The 14,941-nt window shown below is 37.3% G+C and overlaps 1 protein-coding gene and 1 pseudogene across 14 annotated transcripts in view; one reads left to right on the top strand and one right to left on the bottom strand.

The window, feature by feature from the left end:
- The window catches only part of LOC131483698 (proteasome subunit beta type-5-like), a 45,926-nt pseudogene extending 31,305 nt beyond the window's left edge, over window positions 1-14,621 (top strand).
- The window catches only part of ANKS1B (ankyrin repeat and sterile alpha motif domain containing 1B), a 1,084,349-nt gene that overhangs the window by 1,023,217 nt on the left and 46,191 nt on the right, over window positions 1-14,941 (bottom strand). The window lies entirely within an intron of this gene.

The raw sequence follows: 14,941 nt of genomic DNA, 5'->3' as shown, positions 1-14,941 counted from the left end.
GCGCCTGGGTGGCTCAGTCGGTTAAGCATCCGACTTCGGCTCAGGTCACGATCTTGCGGTATGCGAGTTCGAGCCCCGCGTCAGGCTCTGGGCTGATGGCTCAGAGCCTGGAGCCTGTTTCGGATTCTGTGTCTCCCTCTCTCTCTGCCCCTCCCCCGTTCATGCTCTGTCTCTCTCTGCCTCAAAAATAAGTAAATGTTAAAAATAAATAAATAAATAAACTTGATAAGAACTTAGTCACGAAGGGTTTGTGTACTCTCGGGATCACTTCTTTCTCATTCATTCTAATTTCACCAAAAGGAAAGAGAATCAGATACTCTGAGAATGGGTAAGAGAAAAAAAGCAAGCTTGGAAGTAGTCAATACTTTTAGTAAGGCAACTGAAACAACTAGATGCTGAGAGGTAAACAAGTTACTAAAAGCTTTAACAAAATACAAGGCCCCAGAATCATGCACACAGATCACAAAGGTTAGGTAGTCTATGTTTTCATTTTATAGAATTTCAGGAAATGTTAGCAGCTTCACTTTCCCAACAGCATCCTGAGAACAAGTAATAAATATAATATCTCAAGTTCAGTTCAAAGAACTGAAATTCATATATAAATTGAAAACCCTTTATTCTATTGCAGTATTCCCAAACCCATCCCCATTAAGACACTTCACACACTCTCCCAAGAGAGTAGCAAAGGGATTATCAGAGAGGATAGAAAGGATGCACCTGCTAATATTAATATCCAATTCAGAAATATTTGTCCATGTGATTCTAATCCAGTAAATATGTTTTACAGTTATAAGCCTTTGGCATTTTGTGATATACAGCATTCAACCTAAACAATGAAATGTTCAGAAAGGTTTTGGACCCTACTAACAAAAGCATTTTAATCAAAGAGTCTGTCAAAATGAGATTAGAGTTAATATAGGTAACATCAATGAAAGGTTTGGTGGGAAAGAATAAATTCAGTAAGTCTTAAATACTTAGTTGCCTCAGGAGATTAATACAAGAAGGAAAGGTCATGGATTCTTCATATATCTCACAATGGGAGAAAAGAATGTATATATAAAGGAGGAAGAGCATGTAAACATATACGCTTGCCTATGTATAGAACCTTTATAGAGGATACACTTAAAACTGAAAAGAAGTTGCCTCTGGACCAGAGGCCTGAGGGACCAGTGAATTGGGCTAAGAACACTAACTCTTCATTATATATTCTTTCATCTTATGGAATATTTGAATGTATGCACTTTCAATTCAATTCAACAAGCAAATTTAAAATAAAAAGCATAAACCATGAATACAAGTAACTCCAATGAAAGTAAAATATGTAAGTTACATGAAAAAGATACAAAGTATACTGGAGATTCAGAGGGCAAAAAAATGATTCATCTATGGAAATGAGGAAACTGTCAACAAGGAGATGGTATGTGAGATGGGCCTTAAATGATGGGTAGAACAGATATATAACAGAAATCACTCCAGGAAAGAAAATAACTGAGTATAGACACAACGTTGGGAAAGGATGGGGCATGTTTAGGAAGGTACTCCTTTAGAAACTTAAGTCACATAGAAGGTGCCATATTCTTTTTCTAAATGGCTGCATAACAAATTACCATATAATTAGAGCCTTAAATCAACATAAATTTATCATCTCATGGTTTCTGTGGTCAGGAGTCCATGTTAGCTTGGTGCTCTGCTCAGGAACTCATTAGGCTGAAATCAAAGTATCTGCCAGGGCTACGGTTTCATCTAAACTGTGGGGTCCTCCTCCAGGATCACTGGTTGTGGGCAGAATTTAGTTTCTTGCAGGGTTGAGACTGACTCCATTCTCAAATAATAATAATATCCTTTTTGATTAAAGTCAACTGATTTGTAACCTGATCACAGGTGTGATAATTCATCATATTCACATATTCACAAGTTCTGCCAGCACACAAAGAAGATTATACAGAAGCGACTCAAGAGAAGGGGATTATACTTGACGTGTACATCAGAGAGTAAGAATCTTCGGGAACATCTTAGAATTCTGCCTAACACAGATGGTAATAGAAGCTGAGACTAAAAATTCTCTAGAGCTATACACCAAAATCCAGCTAGTTTTCCCTGTTATTTTTCTGTTCCCAAAGATACTGCTGCTTGTAAAACGTGTATACATAATTACAGTTGCACCCAAGAATCTTCCTGCATTTGGTAACTGTCTATTCTTTGTTGATGGTAGTCACTTCTTATATAGCCATTTTACTAACTGGGAATATCCATTCCTCTCTCAGTCTTTAATTCAATATGAACTATTCCTACCTCTGAATGCAGTGATTCCTGGCTGGCTTCTCTGTTACCATTAGATTAATACTGAATTTATTAAGGACTTGCCTGACTCCACAAAAACCTAGAGTCTTTGTTGTATATTTTCCCATTATTAGCTTTTATTTCCCTTGTCTCGTGTTAGTTCATGCTACCTAACTAAAATGCTAAAATCAAAGCAATTTTAGGTATTCCATCTTATCTATCCAAGAAAGAATTGCTAATATGCAAAATGTTAGTTCTATGTTCTAGGGCAATATGGATCATTAAGTATATACGTAATTAATATCTCTACAATGCTGAATGTGATTCTTTACGAGCACAAGTCTTAGAGTTAGAAATACTGACTTCTTTGATCTGGCAGATTATATTTTTCTCACAGACAAAATGAAAAGGTTTATTTAGATTTAGAAGGCAAATATGCTGATAGACAAAGAAGTAGAACACCATGAAAAGAAGGCCACCTTATATAACTATTAGTCTCTCATAACAAGATTCTAGATCTTCTCAGACAGCCACTACCACTGCTATACTAATTTAACAAGGTGATCTGTATTCTCCATTTTTTTAATTTAATTTTTTTAGGTAAACTTTATACCCAATGTGGGGCCAGAACTCACGACTCTTGAGATCAAGAGTCACATACTCTACCAACTGAGCCAGTCTGGAGCCCGTGTATTCTCCAATTTTAACCAGAGCACTAGTATGTCTTCTTCCAAGAAAAGGAGTATTTGTTACAAATTACTGTTTAAAAAAATAAATAATTTAAAAAATTTAAAAATTACTGTTTGATGGTAGAGATGGTAAAATGTCACACATTGCTAGCAATAATTAACATTTTAATAGTCTTGGCTTATACACAGTGGCTTTCAATTTGCAAACAGATTGTCAGATCAAGTACAAGAGTTTCAGCTTTTTTTAGTAGCAGTTTCATAGCGTTAAGTAATTAAGCCAACAAATACCAAATTGAGTCCCTACTAAGTGTAAGACACTGTCTAGTAGGTGGGTGATAGTGGAGAGGAAAAATTACAGGAAGAATCAAACATGAATCCTGCCCTCAAGTTATTTATAGTAAGTGAAAAGAAAACCCAATTTTCCTTTCCCTTCTGTAGCAGACAGACCCTTTAGGTGATCCCCATGATCCCCAACTTCTTGTATTCCCATCCTTGTATGACCCTCTCCCCTTGAGTGTGGGCAGGACCTGTACCTTGCTTGTACCCAAAAGAATTTGGTAAAAATGACAGAAGGTACATGATTATCTGCACTTAAGTATGTGATTATGTTACATACTATTGTAGGTAGCACCCATCTTGATGGAGACTCTCTCCTTTGCTGGCTTTGAGGAAGCAAGTGGCCATGGTCAGAATGCCACGTGACCGGGAACTACAGGAGGCTAGTGCTAGGAGCTGAAGCCGACCTCTGGCTGACAGCCAGCAAGAAACTAAAGCCTTGAGTCTTACAATAAAAACGAACTAAATTCTGCCAACAACCTGAGTAAACTCGGAAACTGTTCCTTTCCCAGTCAAGCCTCAGCTGAGAAGTACGCCTTGGCAAACACCTTGATTCAAGCTTTGTGAGTCCTTCAGTAGAGGGCCCACAGAAAATGTGGGACAATAAATGCATGTTGTTTAAAGGGACTAAGTTTATGGTAATATTGTTACAGAGCAATAGATAAACTAATATATCTTCATTCTTATTCAAATTGTTCACATAAGAGGCAAGTATCCTAAATATCAAGTCACCACTGGTAAAATGAAACCGAAAAGTAGAATCAGTTACACAGTCGCACTCTTGTAAAAAGCAAGCTCCAATTTGTTGCCAATATTGCCAAAAGGACCAGGCTGATTAGCCGATTAACAGTTCAAAAACTAAAGATCAGCTGCTATTCTCAGACAGCAACCAGCTTCCATTTCCTGACTAAATCATCAGAATGAGCCACCAGGCCTATTAAGTATGAATGTCAAATGTGAAGGGTCAAAGGGCACCACAGAGCCTGGTAGAGATGACCAGCTTAAGGTGTAGAAAAAACTCATTCCCACTTATTCAAATAGTAAAAACGTATAGCTCCTAGTAAAATATAGCTACTTTCTTTCTTGTCTAAAAGCCATCTTTGCTTATATTTTTTCTGTTTTATTGAAGTATAACTGACAAAATGTAAGCTATTTAAAGTGTACAACATGATGATAAAAGGATTCCTACAATCAAATTTATTACATATCCATCACCTCACATATTTAGCTCTGTTTTTTTAAACCACCTTTTCTTAAATGAAATGAGGCCCTGTTTGGGGACATGCATTCATTTTACATAGAGAAAGTAAGCCTACTACCATGTGAAGGTTCTCACTATCACTTTTTCAGAAGTCCCATCATCACAGGCTCACTGTCACTATCACTTTTTCAGAAGTCCCATCATCACAGGCTCACTGTAGCACAAATTTTTTTCACAAAGAGTACAAGTCACAGATTAGCACAATTTTATCAGGACAATAAATGTCACTAAAAACAATTAACAAGATTTTTTAACAGTGATAAGAAGGAAAAGTACTCAACTGTCACTGTACTTATTTAACACTTACTTTTTAAAAATGTTCATTTATTTATTTTGAGAGAGAGCGAGTGAGAACGAGCATGCGCACACACACTAGGGAAGAGCAGAGAGAGGGTGAGAGAGAATCCCAAGCAGGCTCTGCACTGTCAGCACAGAGCCTCAAACACAGCACAGGGGCACAAACTCACAAACCATGAGATCATACCTGAGACAAAATCAAGAGTCAGATGCTCTACCAATGGAGCCACCCAGGCGACCCTAATGCTCACTTTTTAAAGAGTAAAGTTAGTTACTTATTGTAAAACACAAAATGCGTGACAAAATATATGCTTAGAGTTGTTTTTGCCTTTACAAAAGGAGATTCACTACATTCTATCATTTCATTTTTCTGTGTATAGCAAAAGTGAATCAATAACCTATTTCCAAATAGTCGGCTAATAAAATTAACTTTATATATTTAAGAGAGTTATTTATTTCTTTCAATTATATACACACACACAGGCTTTTTTTGTAAATCATTAACACTTAAGAAGTACTTTCACTGACACTTCAGGTAGATAAAACATTCTGGTTGTCTGAGAAAACCATTCCTATAACGTTAGTAAATGCATAATCACGTTTCCAAATTGCAGCAAATAAAAACAAAATAATTAGAAAGAATATACATTTACTCTAAATAAAGCCTGAGGACACAACCAGAGATGAGTGTGCAAAGCATAACCTGATCTGCGTACTTCCACAGTGCCTCAAGGTATCTCTCTCTGTCTGAGTGCTCTGCTTGCAAACATCTAGGTCAGTCCTACGGCTTAAACAACAATGTCCTAAATAGGGCATGAGATTAAATCAAATGCACAGTAATGTAAACCAATGTATCTCCTAGATATAATGAGGCACTAAATGTAACACTGTTAAAACCCAGCAGAGAGAGGTCAAAAAGAAACCAAAACGAAAATATCTGTAAGGCTTTCTAAAATAAAAAATTTTAAATAGAGTAAATAAAGAATAACCTACAGATAGTTATTCTCGCCTTAGTGAAGGGCAAGAGTCACATATGGGTCTCTCACCTACTACTTCTAGTGATTAGTAACCTGGTAAACCACACTCATGTAAATCCAGCCCACAGTACAAAACAAGTAGAGTAACCGAACTCAGCCTAAAATGACAGTTCTATCGTATTTGCTGGAATACTTTCTAGAGGCCTCTGAACCTTTGCTTTTTTAGACCCGTGATATGCACCAATAATTGACTTAATCACTGATCTCTGCTACTAAGATATACAATGACATACCACGGCCATTCTGTGTCACAACTATGCCCTGACCCGCACTAAGCACCCCACATATTGAAGAGAATGAACTAAATAGGTTTTGCGTTATACAGAACAAGGGTCTACAACTTTTTTCTGTAAAGCACCAGATAGTAAATATTTTAAGCATCATGGGGCCACATAGTCTCTGCTAGAGCTATGCAACATCATGGCATAAAAAGAGTCTTAGAGAATATGTAAATTAATGGATATGGCTGTGTTCCAGTATAACTTTATTTACAAAAAGCAAGCTACAGGCTAGATTTAAACTATAAGATATAGTCTGTCAACTCCTAAGAGTAATTCTCAAATTTTTCTCAAGTCTAATAAGTGGCTGAAAAATCTGCCTTTGGTAGAGAAAAGAAGAAAACCTAACAATTTTTATTCTATCTTTAAATTACCAAGATCATATACTAGTTATACAGCAGACCTAGGGATCTGTGTGACTCCTTGAATGAACATTATGGTAGATGAGAAATGAAGAAGGGTGAAGATGGTCAGTAATATTAACCAACAACAAATAGTTATTGAAAATCATTATACCCACAAAAATTATCTGACCTAAAAATATTGTATCTTTCCTACAAATATTTAATAATACATACCTTCCCTCTCCCACTTTTTTCCATCCCTTCTATTGCTTACCTTGTATAAAAATAGATAAAATAAGCACCCGATGGTAGTAATAGCTTCCTAACCAGTCTTCCTGCTTCCAGGAACAAGCTACCTAAAACATAGTTCTGTTCTACTTACAGTAACTTGCCAATTTAGCAATGCTTAAGCCTGTGGACTTGGGTCACAGAGAACTTAGTGTGACTCTAGAGTCTATAATTTATTAGCTGTGCGATCCTGAGCAAGTCATTTAACCTCTCCAACTTCTATTTCCTTATCTACAAAATGGTTATAAAATCGTAAAAAGAAAAAAATCATAAGGTTGTGGTAAAAAGTAAATAAGTGAATTCACGTAAAATACTCATCAAAATATCTGATACATTGTCACCATTCAATAAGTTTATGCTATGATTATGGTAACCGTGGAATTAACATGTTTTAAAACATATTTGCAAATTCTTTCAAACTCCTCCCATTGAGAAGTAGGATCTATGTGCTCTCCCCTTGAATCTGGGTCAGCCTTAATAGGTTGCTTATAACCATGAGAATGCAGCAGTGGTGACACTGTATGATTTCTGAGACAAGGTCAGAAAAAGCCACACAGCTTCTTTCTGAGTCTTTTGAGACACTCGCTCTAGAGTCCCATAAGAAATCCAGGTACTCTGACACTGCCACATTGGAGAGAACATATATAAGCACTGCTCAGCTGAGCAACTGTCCAACATCATCTGCCAGCTATTTAAGTCATCTTGGTCAACTAATCCAGCTGAGCCTTCAAATGACCACAACCATACAGATGACCATAGCCAACATCTGACTGCAACTACCCGACCACAAAAATGTGAGTCAAACAAAATGTTACTTTAAATAATTGTTTTAGGTAATTTGGTAGGTAGACAGCAATAGCAACCAGAAAAAAGGTTAGTATAAAAGTGATGTAACAAAAATCAAAAACATGTAGCATTGGCCAGGTCCCTTAGCAGCCTCACAAGTAACCCAAGATAAAGACAGCCTGGCTTGAAGAGGTTGTGACTTTTACCTAATGGAGTAAACCCCACTTAAATCCACCAGAAAAGCAAAAGCCTCTTAGGGGAACTGTAGTAACAAAGGTATTCCCAGCTGAAACTTAAATAGATGGAGTAAGTACAAAATGAAAAGAAGCCTTTGGATACCCAAACTTCTATAGGTAGGAAGCAGGCCAAGAAAGCTACCCAAATGCAGACATATAGCATTTCTTAAGGAAATGAAAGAATGATTCAAAACCAAGCATCAAGAACCCAAATGGCAGAACCAAGAGCAATGGAAAATCATTTTCTCTTTTTTTTTTTTTTAATGTTTGTTTATTTTTGAAAGGGAGAGAAACAGAGTGCGAGCAGGGGAGGGATGGAGAGAAGAGAGAGACACAGAATCTAAAGCTGTCAGCACAGACAGACAGACTCTGAGCTGTCAGCACAGAGCCCATCGTGGGGCATGAACCCACGAACCATGAGATCATGACCTGAGCTAAAGTCAGACACAACCAACTGAGCCACCCAGGTGCCCCAGTGGAGAACAATTTCTCATGGGAAGTACTGAACACTAATCACAAAACTGGCAACATCTTCCCAGCTGGATTTCAAAATTGCAATGGTCTCATGATTGCTATGTTGTACCTCTCATTTCCCCTGTTTTAGAATGGGGGTGTCTACTGTGGTTGTCCCACCCCTAAATCACTACTGTGGGGAACAGATAACATCTTTCTGGTTCACAGGTCTTCATATCAAAAGAAACCATATATGAAAGATGGCACATTGGGAGACTCATGTGCACACAGAGTTGATTTAGATAAGAGCATCCTGAGCTCATGCCAGAATAAATAATCCTTTAAGATGGAAGAGGACTTTGGAGGGAATAAATTTTGCATTTGAGAGAATTATAAATAATTTGTAGCCAGTGGAAAGACATGGTGGTTTTAAAACATGTCTGTATCTTTTAAACACCTCTTTGACACCTCTCCCATCAAGAGGTGTGGTCTATGTCCATTCCCCTTGAAGCCAGCTCAATTTTAATGACTAGCTTTTAACAATAAAATGCAGCAAAAATGACACTATTATAACTTCCAAGTTTGATCAGAAAAGCCCATGAAGCTTTTGTTTGATTCTCTTGAGACATTTTTTCTGAGCAAAGCCTGCCACCATGTAAAAAGTCTGACTACCCCAAAAACATCATGCTGAAGAGGCCACATGTAGGGAATCTGGTCAGTAGCAAAACTGATGGTCCATCAACAGCCAGGATCAACTACCAGCCATGTGAGTGAGCCAGATCAGAAATCCAGCCCACTTACATCTTTATATGGCTTTAGCACCAGCTGACATCTGACTGCAACTAAATGACAAAGCCTTAAATGAGGAACACCCAGCACACAGATTACTGTCCAGTAACAAATTACTGACCTACAAAAACATGAGCAATATAAAATAGTCATTTTAAACTTCTAAGTTTTACATAATTTCTCATACAACAATAGTAAGCAAAACAAGAATGATGATGTCACTCTCAGTGGCTTCCCATTATTTTTGGAAAGAAGTCAAGTTCCTTTTATAAAATTTACCTGGTCCTGCATGATCCAGTCCATTTACCTTATTGCTTAACTGGTGAGTGGTCTTACCTGAGATGTCACTTCCTCCAAAAAGTATTCCCTTTAACACCAAGTATAGGGTAGGGAACCCTTCTAAGCATTCTTATAACATTCTTTACTTTCCCTGTTACAGTACTCGCTATGCTACAAATTTATTTACATTATCTCTTGTAGACTCTACATCCTCTACAGGTAGGAATCACATCTCTCTCATTAACCAATGTGATGCCAATACTCAGTGTATATGATAAGCACTCATATAATTTTGTTAAGTATTACATGAATAACACTATTATAGGGTAGAAAAACTAGAAACAACTAATAACAAACAAGACAAAATAGAATAAGTTAGTAATATAGGTAGGTACAAATAATCTACTGTAGGAGAATGGGGAGGGGAAGACCTCTCTGAAGGAAGAGTTTCAGTGAGATAGCTTTTCCTGGAAAAAGTTTATATTAAAAGGATTAAACACTGGGGTGCCTGGATCATTCAGCTGGTTAAGTGTCCAACTCTTGGTTTTGACTCAGACCATGATCTCATGATTCATGGATTTAAGCCCCACATTGAGCTCCATCCATGCTGACAGTGCAGAGCCTGCTTAGAACTCTCTCTCTCTCTCTCCCTCTCTCTGCACACCCCTCCCGCTCACACTCTCTCTTTCTCAAAATAAATAAACTTTTTAAAAAAGGACTAAACATTAAAATTTAAAGGCTACCTAAAAATTAAAGAATAGCTAATGCCTGGCTCCCACAGGCACAGGATTTTGTTTATAAGTCTAGTTGTATGCCTGATGAAAGGAATTTGAAAATATCTGATTCAAATTTGTTTTGAGACCTACTATTTAAACCAGGTCTACATCCCAGAATGAGGTAATCAAATAAAAAACCTACCCCAAATATACTAACTTTCGTTAATAGTCATGAAACTAACAAACTCTCAACTTTCCATTAAATACACATTTCAAAAGTACTTGACTTCCTGATGAATACCCTACAATAGTTTACTAATTTAATAAATAAGTGGGAAAAAAATAAATGGCTTTATAGATAATAATAATTCTTTTTCTTGTCCTAGAAGCACTATTATTTAAAATTAATTACTAAAGCTCTAGTGAAATTAGACACCAAAGTACTACCATGAAATTAAAGACTAGCAGATTGGACTTTATTAAAATTAAAAACTTCTATACATCAAGAGACATTATGAAAAAACAGAAAACCAAACTACTGATAGGTAGAAGATATTCACAATACACCTATCTGCCAAAGGTTTGGTATCCAGAATATATAAAACACTCCTATAAATCAATAAGATAATCCAATAAAAAATAATCAAAAACTTTGTGAAAAAGTGGTAAAATATAGCTACAAATTATTCCTATTCCGGTATATTTGCCCCTTTGCAATGTGGCATAGCTGCTCCTCCAATGTGGGCTGGTCATAACTCACATTAATCAAAAAAAAATACAGTGGAAATGAGGTTATATAACTTCCAAGACTAGGTCTTAAGAGATCTTGCACCTTCCACTTTTACCCTCTTAGAACGCTATTCTACCATATAAGGAAGCCCTACTACTTACCAGACTATGGTCATAGGAAAAAACAAAAAACAAAAACAAGGTGCCCTAGCCAAAGCCAACACAACTGACAGACAAGGGAGTAAGGCCATCTTGGGCCTTCCAACCCAAAGAGACCACCCCTAGCTATGCAGCTGCATAAGACAGCTCAGACAAAACCAGGAAAGGAACCTCCAAGTCAACCCATAGAGTTGTAAAAAATAATAATAAACCGTTTTTGGCTTAAGCAACAATAAATACCTGAAACAGGTATGACATGGCACTTCATAAAAGATGATATCCAAATGGCCAATAAGCGTATGAAAAGGTGCTCCACATCATCATTCATCAGGGAAAATACAAATTAAAACACGAGATATGACGACACACCCACCAGAATAAAAATTCAAAAGGTTGACAGTATCAAATGTAGGCAAAGATGTGGAGTACTGACACTTTCCTACATTGCTGCTTTAAAGTGTAAATTTGTAAAAAAGTTTTCTGGAAAACTATATGGCAGCATTTGGCAAAACTAAAATTATGCCCACTTTGTAACCCAGAAATTCCACTTCTACATTTATGCCAAACAAAATGCATATCTATGTACATATACAAAAGTATATACACATACACACCCAAAACATGTGTGCAAGAATGATCATGGAAACACTATTCATAAGAACCAAAAATTAGAAACAATCCAGTTGTTCACCAACAATAGAATGGATAAACTGTGGTATATTTATACAATAAAACTACACAACAATTAAAAAGCACTACTACAATTTGCAGCAGCATGCATGAACCTCAGAAATAAAATCAGTAAAACAAGCTAAACAAAAAAGGCTAGTTAGTATAATTGCATTCCATTTATATGAATTTCAAAAACAAACTAAGTCAAAACTAATATGAAGATAAAAGCCACAACAGTAACTACCTCTCAAGGGCTGCCCATTGACTGGGAAAGGGTATAAGGCAGCCTTCTAGGGTATTGGAAATGTTCTCATCTTGACCTGGGTTCACAGAGCTGTACCCAAGATTTGTGTACTTCACTTCACTATATGCTGTACCTCATTAAAAATTGTTTAAATATCCTGCAAACCAGTTCACCATTCTAATGGCACAGAAACAGTACAGAGAGCAAAAGTGCCATGACCCACATAAAACAGAAAGAAAACATTCCCACTGGACCTCCTTTGCCCCTTGGTGATATCAAATACCATGACAGTCAAAATGCAGGTGTGCACAGAGCAGCAATAAACTAATGACTACATTAGTGCCAAGTTTGGGTGGTACACACGATATCCAAACCATTTACATGAAGCTGAAAGTAAACAGGACTTAAAGAATTTATGTTGCTGCCCTACCAAATTTACATGAAACAATCTCATAGGTTTGAGTTTTATAAATATACATCAAAATATAATTATCCCTTAACTATTTGTTTGAGACTCAACATTTATATAGTCTGGAGTTAGGTAAAAGAATGAAAATGTGAACTGTATTTGGCCTATCTATGTAGTCCATTTAGATGAATGGTAATCACATACTGCTAATGAGATCAAAGTTGTAGGTTACAGCCTCGCAGGGGTCAGTTCCATGCAAAATCTAATGACCTTCTGGCATAGTCATAACAATGCTTTCCACTGTCTATGGTTTTTATTACAAGAATCAAAAAGAAAAGACACAGTATATGTAGTCAGAATTGCATGTTACAAGTATGACAATTGAAAGCATACTTGATTGTTAGCACAGTTATTATTAACATCACTAAATAAATGAGTTCTCCCTACTTCTATACGAGAAAATCAGCAGGATACCATAAAGAAACTAAAATTAGATGTGGGTTATCAAAATGTAGAAGCAAAAAATCTAGCAGACAAATTCAGTCAAATTGATAAACTCAAGAACTGTGTCTCAAAAAAGACTACTCATATTTTCTTACTATATGTTATGTTTAAATTGTATTCTTCTGGGGGCGCCTGGGTGGCACAGTCAGTTGAGCGTCTGACTTCAGCTCAGGTCATGATCTCACAGTTCATGGGTTCAAGCCCCGCATCAGGCTCTGTGCTGACCGCTTGCTCAGAGCCTGGAGCCTGCTTCAGATTCTGTGTCTCCTTCTCTCTCTGCCCCTCCCCCGCTCACATTGTGTCTCACTCTGTTTCTCAAAATTAAATAAATGTAAAAAATAAAATAAAATAAATTGTATTCTTCTGTCCTCCCCACACTGCAGCAATCTACATTAATAAAATTCCCAAATCTAGTTGATAGGTCTATTGTGGAGATTAAAATAAGATTATGTAGTAAATTTTTTAAAAAATCATCTGTTTAAAATTCAGTAAATACCCAAAAGTTATAATTATTGGCAAACTTAATTGGAATTTAATTTTCTAACTAGCTGTGTGCCAAATAAGTTTAGTAATTCCTAAAAAAATAAAAAGTGATTCTTGGATTAAACACGTGAGAAAACTGACCCACAATACAACTTATTTAATTCATCCAACTTGCTATAAGAAATATACTGAGATACTCAAGAGTGACTTAAAGTGTTTCAAATTTGGGGTGCCTGGGTGGCTCAGTCAGTTAAGCGCCCGACTTCAGCTCAGGTCATGATCTCACAGTCCATGAGTTCAAGCCCTGCCTCAGGCTCTGTGCTGACAGCTCAGAGCCTGGAGCCTGCTTTGGATTCTATGTCTCCCTCTCTCTCTGCCCCTCCCCTGCTCATGCTCGCTCTCTCTCTCTCTCTCTCTGTCTCAAAAATAAATAAAAACATTTAAAAACAAATTTTTTAAGTGTTTCAAATTCCACACTGTTCAAATAGCTTGTAAGAGGAAGAATATTCACATATAATAATACAAAGCAAAAAGTGAGGTGAATCATGAGAGGATATAAAGTGCAATCAGAAGTTGGAGAATGAATTCCAGCTGAGATAAGGAAAGGCATCACCAAAGAAAGGACATTTGAGTTGGGTTTTAAAAAACAGCACAGAATATGCAGCATTATGGTAGGAAAAAAAAAAAAAGGGAGGGAGTCCCAGCAATGGCCTGAGCCTGGCCACGCCCCACTGGAGTACCCTAAAAGAGCCAAGAATACAAATGCTATAATGGAACCACCACTCTGGCCTTCAAGTTTCAACATGCAGTCACTGTTGCAGCAGACTCTCAGGCCACAATGGGTACCTATACAGCCTCCCAGGCAGTAAGGAAGGTTATAGAGACCAGTCCCTACCTGCTGAGCATGCAGCTTCTGGGAGCACCTACTGGCTCAGCAATGTTGAATCTATGAGCTTCAAAACAAGGAATGTATCTCAGTAACAGCTGCCTTCAAGCTGCTTGTCAAGATGATATATCAGTATAAAGGCATGGGACTGTCCATGGGCACCCTAATCTGTGGCTGGGATAAGAGAGGCCCTGGCCTCTACTATGTGAACAGTAAAGGAAATTGGATCTTGGGATCCACCTTCTCTGTAGGTTCTAGCTCTGTGTATGCTTATCAGGTCATGGATCGGGGTTCCTCCTGACCTAGAGGTGGAACAGGTCTATGATCTGGCCCATCGAGCTATCAACCAAGCCACCTAGATAGATGTCTACTCAGGAGGTGCAGTCAACCTCTACATATCTGAGAGGATGGCTGGATTCCAGTTTCCAGTGACAATGTAGCTGATCTACATGACAAATATAGTTGACCTACCCCCTGAATGAGGGTGGATGAGACTGCTTGCATTTCTTGGAGTGACTATTGTTGGTAATGTGAATACGACTCCCCATCCTATAGTGGAGAGATCCTCAATTATGTTGATAATTTTTTAAACTCTGGTGCTGTTGACCTCTATGTATTACCAGTTGTTAATGACCTGCTGCTGCAGAGGTGATTGTTTTACCTTCCTGGACATTAACATTACGCCTTTCGACCATGAATGAATGAATGAATGAATGCTTTTTTTTTAAACAGCCTTGCAGTGAAATAGTTATGTGTGTAATTACTTATTTGATGTCTCTGTCCCCA

The sequence above is a fragment of the Neofelis nebulosa genome, chromosome 8, assembly GCF_028018385.1.
Source record: "Neofelis nebulosa isolate mNeoNeb1 chromosome 8, mNeoNeb1.pri, whole genome shotgun sequence".
In the NCBI taxonomy this organism is placed as follows: Eukaryota; Metazoa; Chordata; class Mammalia; order Carnivora; family Felidae; genus Neofelis; species Neofelis nebulosa.
The sequence above is the reverse complement of the archived record's forward strand: the minus strand, read 5'-3'. Positions and strand labels throughout refer to the sequence as shown.